A 17456-nucleotide genomic window follows, 5' to 3' on the forward strand; every position below is an offset into this window, starting at 1 on the left:
GTAAATAATAATTTGGCTTCTGATTCCTCCCTTTCTCATTGTCCTATGTAAATTAAAGAAACACACTGTTGTCTGTCTGTCTGTCTATCTATCTACACACTGATCAGCCACAACATTATAACCACCTGCCTAATATTGTGTAAGTCCGCCTCGTGCTGCCAAAACATCTCTGATGCGTTGAAGCATGGACTCCACAAGACCTCTGAACGTATCCTGTGGTATCTGGCACCAAGACATTAGCAGCAGATCCTTCAAGTCCTGCAAATTGCAAGGTGGGGCATCAATGGAACTGTTGCCTCAACCGGCCTGCCCATTTTTCCTGCTTCCAAAACACCAAATTCAAGAACTGACTGTTCACTTGCTGCCCAATATACCCACCCCTTGACAGGTGCCAACAATATAATCAATGTTATCAACTTCACCTGTCAGTGGTTTAGTGTGTGTACACATACACACACAGAGCTAAATACCGAAAAGATTGTGGCAAGACCAAACACAATAACACTCCTCAAAGAGGAAATAGAAAGAAATACTGCATATCTCAAAATGGACTTTGAGAAGTCCTCCTTGTGTACAGAAACTTGAGAAATCACGTTTCTACGATTATCCCAGAATTCCCAGGTTCACATGCAAATGACTTCATACTGACTTCAGACTTCATACTGCGGATACCCTTAGCTAGGGATGCCATTTTAAACTGCACTTGATTGAACATTAGCCAACACTAATAAGGAGGTAGGTGCTAGGGAAAAGGGGTGTGAGTCTTTAATAGCTGCACGGGCCCAATGAAAGGTACACTTTTAGGCTTATAGGAAACACTTAAGCAAAGTTTAGTTTATATGCATTTTAGTTTTCAACAATTATATACATAAAATTAAATATTTTTGGACATTGTTTCCCTTTAATACAAGATATGCATATGACTTCTTTCTCTATTCCTGACCCCCTTTTATTGACAAAGTTCTCTTGGGACAGGTTCAGAGGAGGTAGAGTTTTCCTCCTTTTTTTTTTTTTTTAAATCATTTTTTTTTTCCTGCAATAAACCTAAAACTTAATTAAGTTACATTATGCACGAAGTGAGCACATTAAAACAAGGGTTTTACAGGATGGTAATTATACTGGATGCAACATTAAATAAGGGAAATTCATGACTGATTCTTATAGGACAGTGTGTTGTATTGCTTCTTAATCTCAAACTGTTATTTTTGTTGTCAGGATGCTATATAAGGTTCAGTAACCAGACTTTTATAAGATTAGCTAGAAGAAATGAACTGGCACTGTGGTGAAGTCTTCACCTGTAGCAGGAAGTTCTCCCCTGTTGGTTGAATCCTCAGGTAATTCGTACCTTGACATGAGTCTGTGGTTGGTACAGTGAACATGGAGGCCACGGATGCAGCAATGGCCCTTAGAGAGAACTGACGGCCGAGGAGACAACCTAAAGATACTATGTTGACCTGATTGGACACCCAACAATTTGCAGAAGCTATATTGATTCAATGTGATCTCTTGTATTGCTTCACGTACGTGCCATGAGTCCAAAGATGAAGACCATGGATGATATGTTGCTTGATCGATTTAAGATGTGGTTCACATTTGACCAAGTAATTAGATAATTATGGATGCTTGTTATCAATTGCATTATGCTTCTGGACCAGTGATGGAATACCTCGGTATCATAGGTCTTATAGGTCTTATACTATCTGAGCATCATGAAATGTTTCCACCAACCTCTGGAGTGCTGGGATTAGCAATTTCTGTTCTAAATGGCTGCATTAGGGCACACAAAGTCTAAAAAGGGCATGTCTGAAATGATTGCAAAGTAAATACACATGCACCTTATTTAATACCTCCATAAATCAATGTGTTTTCTTTTTTTTTGCTGCAGTATATGTGAATTTCTAGCAGTAAAAGCTGACATACAACAAAGCCAAACTCTGCAATTGGTAATAAGAAACAAAAATCTTAAAATTACCTCTCTCCCCAATCTAACTGATATACCATAAAATTGTATTTTTCCGTGCTGGTTCTTGGGAGGAGTTATTTTCCATAAAATTCTACAATATTTAGAAGCAAATTTCAGTTTTATGTTGCATCTGACTATTCTTTTCCTTTTTAATGTGCATAACAAGATTGGCTTAGTATTGTTTTACAGATCTTTTTGTATATATTAACTGCAGAAAAATCGACAAAAACCTTGTGAATTTATTTTTTTATGTGGTGTAGATTGAATCCGATGCAATGACAACCTCAGAACTATACCAGGTGTCCAGAAAGATTCTACATTCCATCCTCTCTGGTCTCTCAGACTCCAACAGGAAAGGTAAAGAACAGCATAATGGTGCATAACAAAAAGGTTAGCATTTGCTGATGTCGTGGTTTGGCATTGTTGAAACTTTAAATTAAATTATGTTTGCAAGGTACTGCAATCTGTTTGTAGCAGTAAGGAAACCACTTCTGTTCTGCATATTTATTTGATTAAATAAGTAAGCTTTTTTGGGGTTATTTACTAAACAAAATATACTCAAATTCTCCTACCAAGCTATTTTTGCCTAAAATGTAACATTTCTTTGTCAATTCTTTTTTTTTACGGAGTAAACCCTATGTAAGTAATCAGGACACCCAGTGGAACAGATTATCTCATTACTTCCAGCGAGGCCAAGATTATTCGTTCTTTGGCAGCTTCTGCTGTAATTATCACAAATTCTGGAATTTAGAGACTTATAGCTGAAGAGAGACAAATTGGTGAGCCTGCTTGGAGATATAACACGGAGAGTAAACAATAAAAAGGCTTTCTATCATAATTATACCCTTTGCTGCCCATGGGCATCGTGGCTGAAAGTGTCCTTATGACTCTCAAAGTGTACCACTAAGCCCACCTTATTTGAGTGTAAATTCCTGTCCTAATGTGTTTTACACCCCACCTCCTATAGAATGTAAGCTCGTTTGAGCAGGGTCCTCTTCAACCTATTGTTCCTGTAAGTTTATTTGTAATTGTCCTATTTATAGTTAAATCCCCCTCTCATAATATTGTAAAGCGCTACGGAATCTGTTGGCGCTATATAAATGGCAATAATAAATAAATAATAAATACAAGTAGAAAAAATGAAAATAAAACCAGCCCAAAGTATTTAAAACAAATATCTTTATTATGTCATCCTAAAATGTCTGTTATCAACTTGTAATATCTAGTCTTGTTACAAAATCAAATATCAATATAATAAAAAAGAAATGGCTCTACAAAGTTGTCTATTGAAATTAAAGTTCGGGCAAAAATGAAAGTAAACCTCCCAATAGATATATATTTGTACATAGGTAATAAACTCCGACTTGTCAGTAACGTGTATATGTAGGGGTTAATGAACTGCCAATAGGGGGTCTGCCTTGACAATAATCTATCCTCAAAAAAGATGGATACCTGATAGAACTTGGAGCTTGGAGAAAGAACCAAGAGAAACAATCTTAAAATGCCAGAGCTAAAAAAGAAACCCATAGTAAGAAATCTAGAAGGGAAACATACAAGAACATCGCAGGGGAAGTATTAACAGTCGCATATACTGTTTCCTCACTGTATAGTGCCTTCGTCGGCACTCCTACTATGCCCCACACTCCTGTCACCCAAAACCCTAAAGCTAAAAAAAGGTGTTCATATATAAGGGTAGTAGCAGAATCAAAAGGAGAAAATCCAACTGCAAACACTGCCCAAAAAAATAATAAAGATTTTACTTCTCCACCTCCCGCGATGTCATGCAGGAGGCGTGGCTTCCTCCGGAATGGTCCAATCGAATACTTCTCATAAAGGAGCATTGGGGACCTGACATGCATGGCAAGCAGCGTGCACACATCCAAGCATCCCCATACGAAAGCACTGAATCATTGCTTTCATTTGGGGGCTTCCGCATCACATGACTGAGTTTTAGTCACCATGACAGCCCCTAGAGGTGGTCTTAACCTGCAATGTAAGCGCTGCACTTTATAAAAAAAACTGCAATGCTTTACATTGCAGAGTTAAAACTAAACAATGATCCTTTAAAGTGCACCTTTACACCCCCAAATTCTTTCTTAGACATTGCACTATTATTTTACTGACAGGTGTATTCATGAGGATTGACAGCGCTGGCCTTTTCAGATGGTTTGGGATGTATGTCAAATAAGTAAAACATTTTATCTATATATCTGCTGGTAACATTTTCCTAAAACTATGTATTGGCTGCATTTTATTACCTAACTGATGTAGATCGCGTAAGCTATTCATTTGGGGGTTAACCCCTTAAGGACACATGACATGTGTGACATGTCATGATTCCCTTTTATTCCAGAAGTTTGGTCCTTAAGGGGTTAAAGGGACACTATAGTCACCAGAACAACTGCAGGGTAATGTAGTTGTTCTAGTGAGTATAGTCAGTCCCTGCAGGCTTTTTCTGTAAAACTCTGCCTTTTCAGAGAAACCTGCAGCATCAGTCACTCAGATGGCCACTAGAGGTGCTTACTGGGTTGTGCAGCCCTGACGTTCAGCATCTCCACCCTCTGCACAGAGACACTGAACTTTTTATGTAGAGATGCATTGATTCAGTGCATCTCTATAAGGAGATGCTGATTGTCTAGCACTCTTTTTGGCTCCACCCCATCCCTGCCTCCTTGGCTGAGGTCATCGGAATTGACAATCTCAGTCAATCCAATGCTTCCTATGATGATGATGATGATTTGATTGTGAGTTTTGGAGACGCTTAACGTCTGTGCTGCGCATTGTGCAACACTGACCCAAGAATCACCTTTAGTGGCCGTCTGAGTGACTGCCACTTGAGGTGTTACTAAGGAGCAATGAAAATACTGCCTTTTCTCTATCTAGAATCTAGTCTAGAACTGGATGAGAAATGAGTGGGTTCTGCTAACTACACATAGAATTTCCAACAGGGATCACAGTGATTAGCTAGTCATGCTCTGTTTTTCGTATTTTTTTGGGGCTCTAAATAATCCTAAACCCCAGTAACGATCATAAATGAAATATATTTTAACCATAACCTATTCTTTCCTACATGGTAAGCAAGCTAAGCAACATTTTGCATTCGATGAATGGTTTCCCTGAAAGAATTGATATGCAACATATGACCCTTCTCAGGACTGTGCCTGGTCAATGATTGATGGCACTTTACAAAGCTTAACTATATTTATTCATAGGCAGAAGCCAGCGAGTCTTTACCAGAGATGTATAGGGCCTGTCATTGCTCCTGTACTACCTGACATAGATGAAAAGAGCGAGCCTGAGGAGGCCTACCCTTTACTGCTCAAAGGTTACATGAAACTAGAGATTGTATTATTTTCTTTGGCTGTACCTGCTGCAGCCAAAAAAAAAAAAAAAAATAACATTTTTAAATAGAAGGACTAGTTTCATATTTTTTTTTTCTTTTCTTCCAAACTTGGCAGTAGCCCAGGACTTAAGACACTTGCAGGGCAAATTGAGCTGTGCTGCTTTTAGCGGCCAGCAAGGCACTTTTAAGGAAAAATATGCACTTGCATTTAATCAAATAATGGCAATTGGTCCGACGTTCTTTAGGCAATTAGGTATTTTGTTTTGGAAATTAATTCTGTGCTTTCACACATTCAGTATGCGACTAATCCTCATACCATAAGACTTAGGTTGGAAAAGTCGCGGAGAATTGTTCTTTTACACTTTTTCCCCTCTTTTTTGTTCCTAGTTAAGCTATTGGCAGTTGATGGTCAGAAAGAATGAAAAAGAAATCAAATCATATTTAAAAAAATTTCATTGTGGCATAAACTATACTCTTTGACATCGCTGGATTAAAAAAAAAAAAAAAAAAAATATGAAGTCAGATCATTTGAGGGCCACAAGAGTTGCTTTTGCTGCGAAGATACTTCAAAGGGGCAGACGATAGAATCAGAAATGTGTTTTGTACTTTAAACTGTCAGTTTTCTTCTTCTTTTTTTTTTCAATACTTTGGTTCTAGTAGATTAAATTTCACAGACGAATGGATTCTACGGTGCTAGAGACCCGTGAAGCTCACAGCTGCCTGTTGTCTTTACAGGAGCAGGAAAAGCCAGCGGTGGTTGCAAAGCAGAGTGCAGAGCGATTGGATTTAAGTCAGGAGTTGGAGGCCCAGGTGAAAGTCTTGTCAAGTTGCCCAGATGAGAGAGAGACTGGCTGCGAGAGGACAAATGCTTCATCCAGTCCAGCACAATCCAATAACGTCTTCAGTATAAAGAACCTCACTGAGGACTCCAAATCTCTTGCAGCGAAAGAGGATCAGGTACGTTTTGTCTCTATTTCTCAGTGTAGGTGATTTGAGCAAAAAATGTCCCTCTATTCCTATAGTCTGTAAGCAACTAAATGCAAAGGAGTTCTCTTAAATTCCAGATGTTCTGCAAATTCTTTTTAAACCATGATATACCTGACTTGCCTTTGGTCCTTCTCATGTTGGAGATAGTAATTTTGTTTATATCTAGACTTATAACGTACTTATAGTATCAGTTAATTTACACTATTTGACTATAGATATGTCCAAAAATGTGTAAGCTCTTTGGAGCAGTGTCCTCATCAACCCATTGTTCCTGTGACATTTTGTAATTGTCTTATCTCTTGTTAAATTCCCCCCTTTATAATATTGTGAAGTGTTGCAGAATATGTTGGCACTATATATAAATGCTGATGATAATAAAAAGTAATGTAGAATTATTATGAAATAGCTACTACACACAGTGGTGCATATATATCTTTATACACGTGTATATCATTTGATCTGAGTGGGCTATATACACACACACACATCCCATCCTCAATGCAATTGCTTGTCCTCAAGCAGTGAATTTTGAGATACCAATCAGTGCATTATGGATGTACAGACAGAATTGAGATATATGATCCTGCTGGTAACGTATAACAATGTACAAAAAAAAAAAAATCCAACATAAAAAATTTATATTAACCCCTGCAGCATGTGTTTTATACAGCATTCCACTTAAGACAGGTGAACTGGATATAGGACACTTTAGAAAAATGATTCAGAAGTAGCAAAGAGTGTCACTTTTGAAAGATGAACAGAGCATGCTCTATGCTTTATAAGGAAACTGATGCAACATGCGCGTTATACCGTGCCTTTCTTTAGAAAGGGGAACCCTTTAAATAATCTATAACACAATGCCCTGCTTTCTTATAGGGTACTGTACACAGCATGTGATATTTTGCACATTGCCCTTCTTTAGAGAAGGGGACTGGATCCAACATGTTCATTGTCCAGTGCCCTGCTTTATGGAAAACAAACTGGGCGCCTCCTGCACCTTTTACCCTATTTTAGGGAAGTGTCCCGACAGCAGTAGTTGGCTTGATTTTAAAGGTCACTCCTGTTTATTGTATTATTTCAAATCTATTCCCCATCTTTCAGACCGTTCTGACTGAAGCCTGGAATGTGTCAAGACTAGTGATCTTATTAGATGCTTCCTTGCTGAGAGAAGAATTTGATCCTAATTCCTGTGTTCGCAGAGAGAGATAGAGAATAGTGAATTCTAATAGGTGCAATATGTGTGCTCATAAAAAAATATTGTCCATATTTCTTAGCTTGCTGCTGCCATGGGCGTAATTGGCTACAAAATGCTGCCATCTGATTTCATCCAGATTGTTTATCCAAATGTATATGTGTCTGTCCATATAAATATGTATCCCTAACTAAACACTCAAAGGCTCATTGCACAAGTTTTGGACACACAGGTATATTCAGCGGTAGCTTGATCTTGTGCTGGTGTATGTTTTTGTGATGTTGGATACTGTTTTTTTAAAACCCTGCGTTGGGATCTAGTACTGGGTCTCCATCATATTTGATTGGGCCCCCATGGTTGAAGGAATTTCAAACTCATTGTACAGCTCTGCGTAATTTGTTGGCGCTATAGACTTCAGGAAACCACATAACCACAGGTACCTCCAGGTAATGAACATTTTATAAACTGGTTATCCCCATTGCAAAGAAAAACTTTGGAAAGAAGACTAATGGAAGTGTTTTGCAGAAATTTGTTGTGGATTATTACTGAAGAATGGGTCACCAAGATCATTTTACAATTGAAGAATGGGTTGCCAAGTTAATGCAATTTATGTTATTTGGGTCTCATTCAAAAAAATTCAGAAAAGGGTTCTGTGGTTTCACTTACTAGATTTCAAGGGCCATGAATTCAAATGTCCCTCCTGGTGATTTTTCATCTTAAAGTGGCTCTGTCACTTTTGGGGGTGCTTGCATGTGTTGATAAGATCACCTATGATGACATCATCACACAGTGTTGTGGCCCGAAGGTGCAGCTGAAGAGAGTTACACTTACCTGTGTGGCAGAACTATTACTAACTTGTCTATTTGTGTAGCGGGATTGAGGAGCTAACTATACTTTTATTCTATTTGTTCGCAAATCAGGTTTTGGCTTCAGTAGAAAATTGTGCTTGTCCCATTCGAAATATGCTAAAAATGAGGCTTGAGTATTGGTCTGTGGGTGGGTATTGGTGTCTCCTTTTGGATATGATATTGGAACACGGGGCTTGTCCATATCAAAGGACTCCTTATCTAGGGAATCAGGACATATGGCAAGTGAGAGAGCTAGTTTATACTGAAGCCAGACTCCCAGGCCACTTGTTTGCGACTTCTCACACCTTTTTTAGAGTGACTTTGTTGGGGTCCCAGCTTCAAAGAGGAATTTGGGTTGTAAACTCTGACCTCCAATGCAATCCAATTAGCCCCTTTTGAAAATGCATTTTTGGAGTGTTTTAGAATATTGTATATTTTTCTGTAGAGGATCCTGGAAGGAAAAGCCCTGTATTCTTGTAAGGGAGACCCTATGTAAGGGTCTGTGTATAAAAGCCGTGTGTGACCAAATAAACCTCAGTTGACTCCCAAGACTATGTTTCGTCTGGTTACTGGGGGAATGGGTATTTACTTGTGCTGACTGTTCCAGAGTGACTGAAGGAAGGTAATAGCAAAGGTAACCAGTCGGGTTACCCGTGGTCTGCTACAACCTGAAGCTGCCACACGAGGGCGCTGCCGTGTTCTTTCTTCCGTTCCTGGCTCCTGCGCCACTGCTGTATTCTCCTAAGTGAGGTCTACAGAGTATACTCTGAGACTGCGGGATCCTCCATAAAACTACTTTTGCGATACGGGAGAAGATCAGTTTCTCACAACCATTATAAGCAACAACTAGGGAATTGGGAAAAAAAATTGCGAAATCTCTGCTTTTTGTCGACCTGAATTCGCCCATAGGACAAAGTATGGTACAAAGTATGAGATCTTTTGATTGTGTTGGTATTTCAATGAAATAACATTCTGTCTTTTTATTGAAAATTGACAGAGAGGTTAGATGACAAGGATCAGGATACTATAACAGAGTTAGAACCTTCTCTATTTGGTTCCAGGTAAAACCATGTGACCTGCTCATTGAGTTCTATTTATTTTTGTATTTGTGGGGAGGGAGGGAATGAAAGAGAGAGCCCAGATGTGTCAATATGTTGCGTTTCTTTTATTCTGATCAAAGCAACGTTTGTTTTAGTTTTATTGAAGCCGGTAATTATATTAAAGACAATTACAACAGTTAATTGTGATAAAACCTGCATTTATACTTGAAGGGAAAAAAAATAATACAGCAAACAGCTGGTGGGGAAAATGCAGACCGAGGGACGTTTAGATGTAAAGGGGTGCATTTTGATCCTTTGGGGGGGACCCGTTTATGTTGGTTAATGGGGAGGGGGCATTGTAAAGATGACAAACCTGCTTACAGATAAGAATCTGCAAGATAATTAGACTTCAGAACAGGAATATGATTAATGATCTGGGAGATTTCTAAACCATTCCAAGAATTTTGAAATTGCAACTTAAAGCCAGTAAATACAACCATACTGCAGCTGGGACCTGAAAAACGAAGTAACAAATGCAGACTTGAAACGGGTGCTGGCAACTCGAAGTAGGTTTTCATACTTTCAACAGACATCTGTCAGAGATTGGGTTTGTGCCAATTTTAGTTTTTTTTTTTTTTTAAGAATATGGAAAAAAAAAATGGTTTAGCAAGCAATATAGAAACAATCTTATAGGAAATAAAGGCCCCTGCCGTGGTCGCCCACTTTGCTCCTGCCTACTCTGGAGGTGATATATGGCATTTTGGGACATTTACTTCCCGTTGGGGAATATTTAAAGGAACACTCCACTGCCCATATACAAAATAAATAATAATAAAAAAACAAAAACAAAACCCTACAGTATTTTTCAGAATATTGGACGCCGGTTTTTACCCGAAAAATTAGAATTAAAAACTGACTGCCTCCTACATGCTAAATGCAGCATATATTTTGTGTTTGTATAGTGAGTATCACTATATATACACGTCTGTGATGAGGCACAGTGAGGGGGGAATAAAATAATCTGCTTCCCCTCACCCTTGTAAGCTTCTTTAGGTAGCAAAGGGGAGCCTGGCTGTCTCTCCGGCTTCAGTTCCACCGAGTCCTTGCTCTTGCGCAAACCTGGCTTGTCAGAGCGTTACATGCTGCAACTAGCACATCCAATTACGGTATATTAAACATTTTAAAATTAATATATAATAACTTATATATAAAGCTGCTCTTCACCACCCCTCCCCCCCAAACAGATCAGTCACTATCTCACCCCACAAATTCACACACACACTGCATTTACTCCTTGCACTAAACACATAGACATGTCATCCCTTAAACACTATTTACTATACACACTGCATACACAGTGAATTCCTTACACTAACACACACACTACATCCCCAATACACACACACCTGCTATATCTCTCTATTACCACACATGCTACATCCCCAATACACACACACCTGCTATATCTCTCTATTACCACACATGCTACATCCCCAATACACACACCCCTGCTATATCTCTCTATTACCACACATGCTACATCCCCAATACACACACACCTGCTATATCTCTCTATTACCACACATGCTACATCCCCAATACACACACACCTGCTATATCTCTCTATTACCACACATGCTACATCCCCAATACACACACCCCTGCTATATCTCTCTATTACCACACATGCTACATCCCCAATACACACACCCCTGCTATATCTCTCTATTACCACACATGCTACATCCCCAATACACACACACCTGCTATATCTCTCTATTACCACACATGCTACATCCCCAATACACACACCCCTGCTATATCTCTCTATTACCACACATACTACATCCCCAATACACACACCCCTGCTATATCTCTCTATTACCACACATGCTACATCCCCAATACACACACCCCTGCTATATCTCTCTATTACCACACATGCTACATCCCCAATACACACACACCTGCTATATCTCTCTATTACCACACATACTACATCCCCAATACACACACCCCTGCTATATCTCTCTATTACCACACATGCTACATCCCCAATACACACACCCCTGCTATATCTCTCTATTACCACACATGCTACATCCCCAATACACACACACCTGCTATATCTCTCTATTACCACACATGCTACATCCCCAATACACACACACCTGCTATATCTCTCTATTACCACACATGCTACATCCCCAATACACACACCCCTGCTATATCTCTCTATTACCACACATGCTACATCCCCAATACACACACCCCTGCTATATCTCTCTATTACCACACATGCTACATCCCCAATACACACACCCCTGCTATATCTCTCTATTACCACACATGCTACATCCCCAATACACACACACCTGCTATATCTCTCTATTACCACACATGCTACATCCCCAATACACACACACCTGCTATATCTCTCTATTACCACACATACTACATCCCCAATACACACACCCCTGCTATATCTCTCTATTCCTGGCTAATCATGGCAGCATCACTTATGGGTAGCTCCTCCCTTAGCAGTCACAGGACAGGAATTAATTAGATTAATTAATTAATTAGACTGATAGGTATAAAGAGTCCCTCCTCCCCTTACACCACAGTCTTTTTTCCTGTCCTTAGCAAGTTCTACAGGACTTTTTGGTTTTTATTTTATGGCCACCTTCCTGCGTTTGTCGTGGGTTCGTTCCGAATGAAGTTCAGCCTCTCTTCATTTGAAGGACCCAGTAAACAGCCTGCATGAGCAGGACTAACTGGGTCAGGTTCAGAGTAAGTACTGAACTGCTGCGTGGGATGTATGTCTAGTGTTGTGAGGGAGACACTGTTCTGAGCTTCCTGGGGTTGGTTATCCTTAAAAATTTCCCCTTGTTTTGGAAGTGCCCCTAGTAATTGGGGTTGAAATCCCCCCCTTACCTTGCTGGCAGTGCTTTGGGGATCCATACTACAGTCTGCCTAATGGAAGGTGCTGTTGTGTTCTATTGGGAGTTGTGTTTTCTTGCCTGCATGCCCTGGGTTGCCCCTGGGGGCTTTCTGGGAGTTGCTGTCCTTGTGGGGGCTGTGTTCAGCTCTTCCTCGGCCAGCGTTGCTGTTTTGCCGAGGTGTGCGTTTCAGCCGCGGTATTGCCGAACCCGGAAGTGCCTCGAGCCGGCCGCGAGGCTTGGAACGCATGGCGTGCGTTCCAGCGCTCTGCGAATGCGCGGACCGGGCGCAGAGGTATTTAAACAGGGGAATACTGACACTTGTCATACTGACACAGCCTGTCAGCTGTTCGGAACTTCTGATTTGCGGTCTGAATTTCGCCAGTTCTCCTTCTTGCTGTCTCCTGGCTGCCTGGAGTGTGTTTTCTGCCGTTATGAGGTAGGATTGCCTGTTTCCATGGTTTTTGCTGGGGGCTTTGGGTTTGCTTTCCGGTTTTCCCTTTTGGACTTATGAGGAATGTGTTTCTGATTTTGCCTTTGTTCCTTTTATAGTATGGATTCTCCCTCTGCCTCTGCTAGATCCCTCTCTAGAAAACATAGGTGAGCCATTTATTTTGTTCAGGGGGGGTTGTTAAAAGAGTGCCATAATAGAGCCTGTAATATATGTTATATATGGCTTTATTTCAGCCCCAGCAAACAGTTGGATTCTCCAGCGAGAAAATCCAGAGAAAAGACCAACAGATGCGTCAATTGTTCATCACCTGCTCCACCTGGAAGGAACCTCTGCAGGGAATGCTTGTCGGAAGCGGCTAATGTCCCCAGTAAGACTTCACCGCAGGACGACCTTAAGCTTTGGATTTCCCGTGCAATTGCTGAGGGCTTTAAGTCTACCACGGGATGTGGTGGCCCTCCTAAGAGACGCAGAGCGGAACCTCAGTCTTCCAGCTCTGAGGAGGATCCTGACCTGTGGGAGGTCTCTGATGAGGGGGAGGAGGAGGCTGACTATGCCTCCAGGTCTCTGGACTCTAAATCTATAGATCGACTTATTACCCTCCTCAGAGACACTCTTAGCCTCACGGAAGAAAAATCTGAATTGAGAGAGGCTGACAGTTTTTTTGAGGACTTGAAACCTAATAGACCAACGTTCCCAGTACATTCCTCTATAAGGGACATGATCCTTCAGGAATGGAATAAGCCAGAGAGGAAGTCCACCTTGAAAAACAAATTCACAAGGACTTATCCTTATTCTGCCATGGACTGCTGCCTTTGGAATTCGGTTCCCAAGGTTGATGCCGCAGTGATCCATATGGCTAAAAAGACCACGCTTCCTATAGACTCCATGGCATACTTAAGAGAACCTATGGAAAAGCGTATGGATGGTGACCTAATTAAAGCCTATCTGGCGCTAGGCTCCGCCCTTCATCCGGCAGTGGCGCTGTCCACTCTCTCCAGGGCCTTAAGAGTTTGGCTCGCTAATTTGGAGGAAGATATTGGTCAAGGTGTCCGTAGAGAACATCTCCTGGAAAGTCTCAAGGATTTGAGCCTTGCTACTGAATTTTGCTCTGAAGCCTCCCTGGACATCACTCGCATGATTGCCAAAGGTATGGCCCTATCTGTGGCCTCCAGAAGGGCCTTATGGCTTCATTCCTGGGGGGCGGACTATGCCTCCAAAGCGTCCTTGTGTGGTCTCCCGTTCCAGGGGGACCTCCTGTTTGGTAAGATCCTGGAGGATGCCATTCAGAAAGCAGCTGATGGGAAAAAAGCGTTTCTTCCACAAGTCAGCAGAAAGAGTTTTTCCTCCTCCTGGAAAACCAGGCGATTTAAGGATCGGTCCTTTCGGGACAGTAGAAGCTACAAGCCCGGAAGGGAGTATTCCAGGAACTCTTCGTGGAAGTCCTTCTCTCACTCCTCTTCCAATAAGGCTTCCAGAGGTAGAGGTGCCAGGACCTCCGGGAAGACCTTCTGAAGGTCCTCGGGCCCATCCGGGTACGGTGGGTGGAAGACTGCAGTTCTTTTACCCGGTATGGGCCGCAAATGTAACAGACGAGTGGGTCACCTCAATCATAAAAGAAGGCTACAGGATAGAATTTTCCTCTCGTCCACGTGCTGCCCATTTCAGAAAATCAACAGTGTCAGAAGGTGTCAAACGAAGGGCCATGAGGACTTGCATTTCCACTCTGCTGGAACAGAAGGTGTTGGAGGAAGTCCCTTCTCAAGAAAGGTTCCGGGGGATGTATTCCACTGTGTTTTTGGCCCCAAAGCCCCAGGGAAAGTGGCGTCTCATCCTGAACCTGAAAGGAGTGAACGCCTTTCTAGACGTAAGGACATTCAAAATGGAATCCTTACAGACTATCCTAAAGTGCGTAAAACCAGGAGATTGGATGACCTCCATAGACTTAAAAGACGCCTACTACCAAATCCCTGTAAACAGCAATCATATGCAGTTCCTTCGGTTCTGGGCTTTAGGAAGACATTTCCAGTTCCGAGGGCTTCCGTTTGGTCTCAGCTTAGCGCCAAGGACTTTCTCGAAGGTCCTTGTCTCTTTAATTGCCGTCATAAGGATGAGAGGTATCGAGATATTCCATTACCTGGACGACATACTCATCATAGGGCCTTCACAAAGAATAGTGGAGCATCATACGTTAATGGCAATGAACATCCTGCAAGATCACGGGTGGCTTCTCAACATAGAAAAAAGCTCCCTGATTCCATCTCAGACCATCGTGTTCCTCGGAGCGGTGATAAATACCATTTCTGCCCGTGTGTTTTTGTCTCCGGAGAGGGTCATGAAGTTACAAGACAAAGTCAAGAAGCTCCAGGTTCTCGAAAGGGCCTCGGCAAGGGAAGTCATGAGTCTCCTGGGTTCTTTAACGTCTACGATAGGTTTGGTGAAGTGGGCCCAATGGAAGTTTCGCCCTGTACAGAGTTGTTTCCTTCTCCAGTTCGACAGAGAAAAACGGATTGGGATCAGAAAATATCTCTGCCACTGCCAGTAAGAAGAGAGTTGAACTGGTGGAAGAACGGAAAGAACCTAGCAAAGGGCTTTCCCTTGGAAGAGCCTCCGTGGACCGTTATTACGACGGATGCCAGTTCTTCTGGTTGGGGTGCCCACCTCGATTCCTCATGGACTCAGGGGTGGTGGACTCGAGAAGAAAGTCGTCTCCACTCGAACCTAAGAGAACTGCGAGCTATTTCCAAGGCCATTCAGGTGTTCCTTCCGAAGATCAGGAATTCCTGGGTGTTGATCAAGACGGACAACCGAGCGGTGGCCTCATATGTAAACAACCAGGGAGGCACAAGGAGCAAGCAGCTCTTAAAAGAGCTAGCTCCTCTAATGGTAATGGCCATGACCTGTCTCCAGGGTCTGAAGGCTATCTATCTCCCAGGCTCGGAGAACGTAGCGGCGGATTTTCTCAGCAGAACAGAAATTCTCCCGGGAGAATGGAAACTTCACCAGTCAGTTTTTGCTTGGATCACCCATCGGTGGGGCATGCCCCAGATCGACCTGATGGCCTCGTTCAGGAATCGCCAGGTGGAGAATTACTACTCCCTCCACCCAGAGAGTCAGGCACTGGGCCAGGATGCTCTATCTTTTCCTTGGTCGTTCGATCTGGGGTATGCGTTCCCTCCCCTACCCATGATACCCAGGTTCCTGAGAAAAGTTTGGGCAGAAGGGAAGAAGGTTATTGCCGTAATCCCGATTTGGCCTCGAAGGCCGTGGTTTCCCCTACTGTCAACGTTGAGCCAGGAACAGCCTCGGCCCCTGCCTGTTCTGAAGGATCTGCTAACGCAGGGTCCAATATCCCATCCTCACCCGGAACGCCTCAAATTGGGGGTGTGGGTCTTGAAAAAGAAAGACTTCAACAATTAGGCCTTTCAGAAGCAGTGGTCAATACCCTCTTACACTCAAGGAAGGCTTCTACGTCCTCATGCTACCATAGAATCTGGGATGTGTTTCAGGAATGGGCTTCGGCCAAGCGAGTTGACTTCATACGCCCTCGCAACACTGAAATCTTGGAGTTCCTGCAAGAAGGTCTGGATAAGGGTCTTAGCATCAGCACTCTTAAAGTTCAGTCTTCGGCCCTGTCAGCTTTGTGCAACACCTCTTGGTCATCAGACCCATTGATCTCCAGGTTCTTCAAGGCAGCTTTCAAGTTGAGACCGCCTTCGAGATCCACTACCCCTCCTTGGGACCTTCCGCTTGTTCTCGACTACCTAACTGAGGATCTATTCGTTCTTCTTGAGAATTTGGATGCTGTCCTCCTAACTTACAAAACATTGTTCTTAGTAGCAATTACTTCCGCTAGGAGAATTTCAGAGATCAAGGCCTTCTCCACCCTGCCTTCTTGTCTACAGTTCTACCACAATAGGGTGTGCCTGAAACCTAATCCAGCATTTCTGCCTAAGGTGGTCTCTCGTTTCCATCTCTCTCAAGAGGTGGTCCTGCCATCCTTCTACCCCAATCCTTCTTCACCAGAGGAGATCAAGTGGCAACGTTTGGATGTCATGAACTGCCTGTCTATGTACCTTGAACGTTCTGCTCCTTACAGGAAAACTCACCAGCTTTTCGTTTTGCCTTCAGGGGCCAGGAGAGGTGAGGCAGCCTCTCGATCTACGTTGAAGCGTTGGATTGCTCTTGTAATCAGAAAGGCATATCTCAAAAAAGATCGCTCTCCTCCACTGAATATAAAGGCTCATTCGACCAGGGCATTGTCGACTTCATGGGCTAATTGGGCAGAGGTTCCATACGATGATATTTGCAAGGCAGCCACCTGGTCTTCCCCGATGACGTTCATGAAACACTACAAACTAGATGTGGATACTCCTTCCACCTCATTTGGGAAGAGTGTCTTGTCTACGGTTTCTTTGTCCCGTTGATATTAAATTCAGTCATAGCATAATAATTTGTTCTGTGTATTTTATCGTGATTTTATTCCCACCCTATTTTCTGTGAGCTTGGGTATTACCCATAAGTGATGCTGCCATGATTAGCCAGGAATAGAGAAAATGTATGCCAAACTTACCGTAATTTTCTTTTCCTGGCTATTTCTCATGGCAGCATCAGGGTTCCCGCCCATTTTTTATTTTCAGCTTTATAATTGGACTGTGGTGTAAGGGGAGGAGGGACTCTTTATACCTATCAG

At 42.3% G+C, this 17456-nt stretch overlaps 1 protein-coding gene across 1 annotated transcript in view; it reads left to right on the forward strand.

Annotated features, from left to right (window-relative positions):
* The first annotated feature begins 2265 nt into the window (after nucleotides 1-2265).
* Nucleotides 2266-17456, forward strand: part of LOC134611829 (myosin-16-like) — a 160914-nt gene continuing 145723 nt past the window's right edge. The window contains exons 1-2 of the mRNA XM_063456083.1: nucleotides 2266-2320; nucleotides 6042-6263. The gene's annotated coding sequence lies outside the window, so the exon portion shown is untranslated. The remainder of the gene's footprint in view (nucleotides 2321-6041; nucleotides 6264-17456) is intronic.

This window comes from Pelobates fuscus, chromosome 5 (genome assembly GCF_036172605.1).
Source record: "Pelobates fuscus isolate aPelFus1 chromosome 5, aPelFus1.pri, whole genome shotgun sequence".
In the NCBI taxonomy this organism is placed as follows: Eukaryota; Metazoa; Chordata; class Amphibia; order Anura; family Pelobatidae; genus Pelobates; species Pelobates fuscus.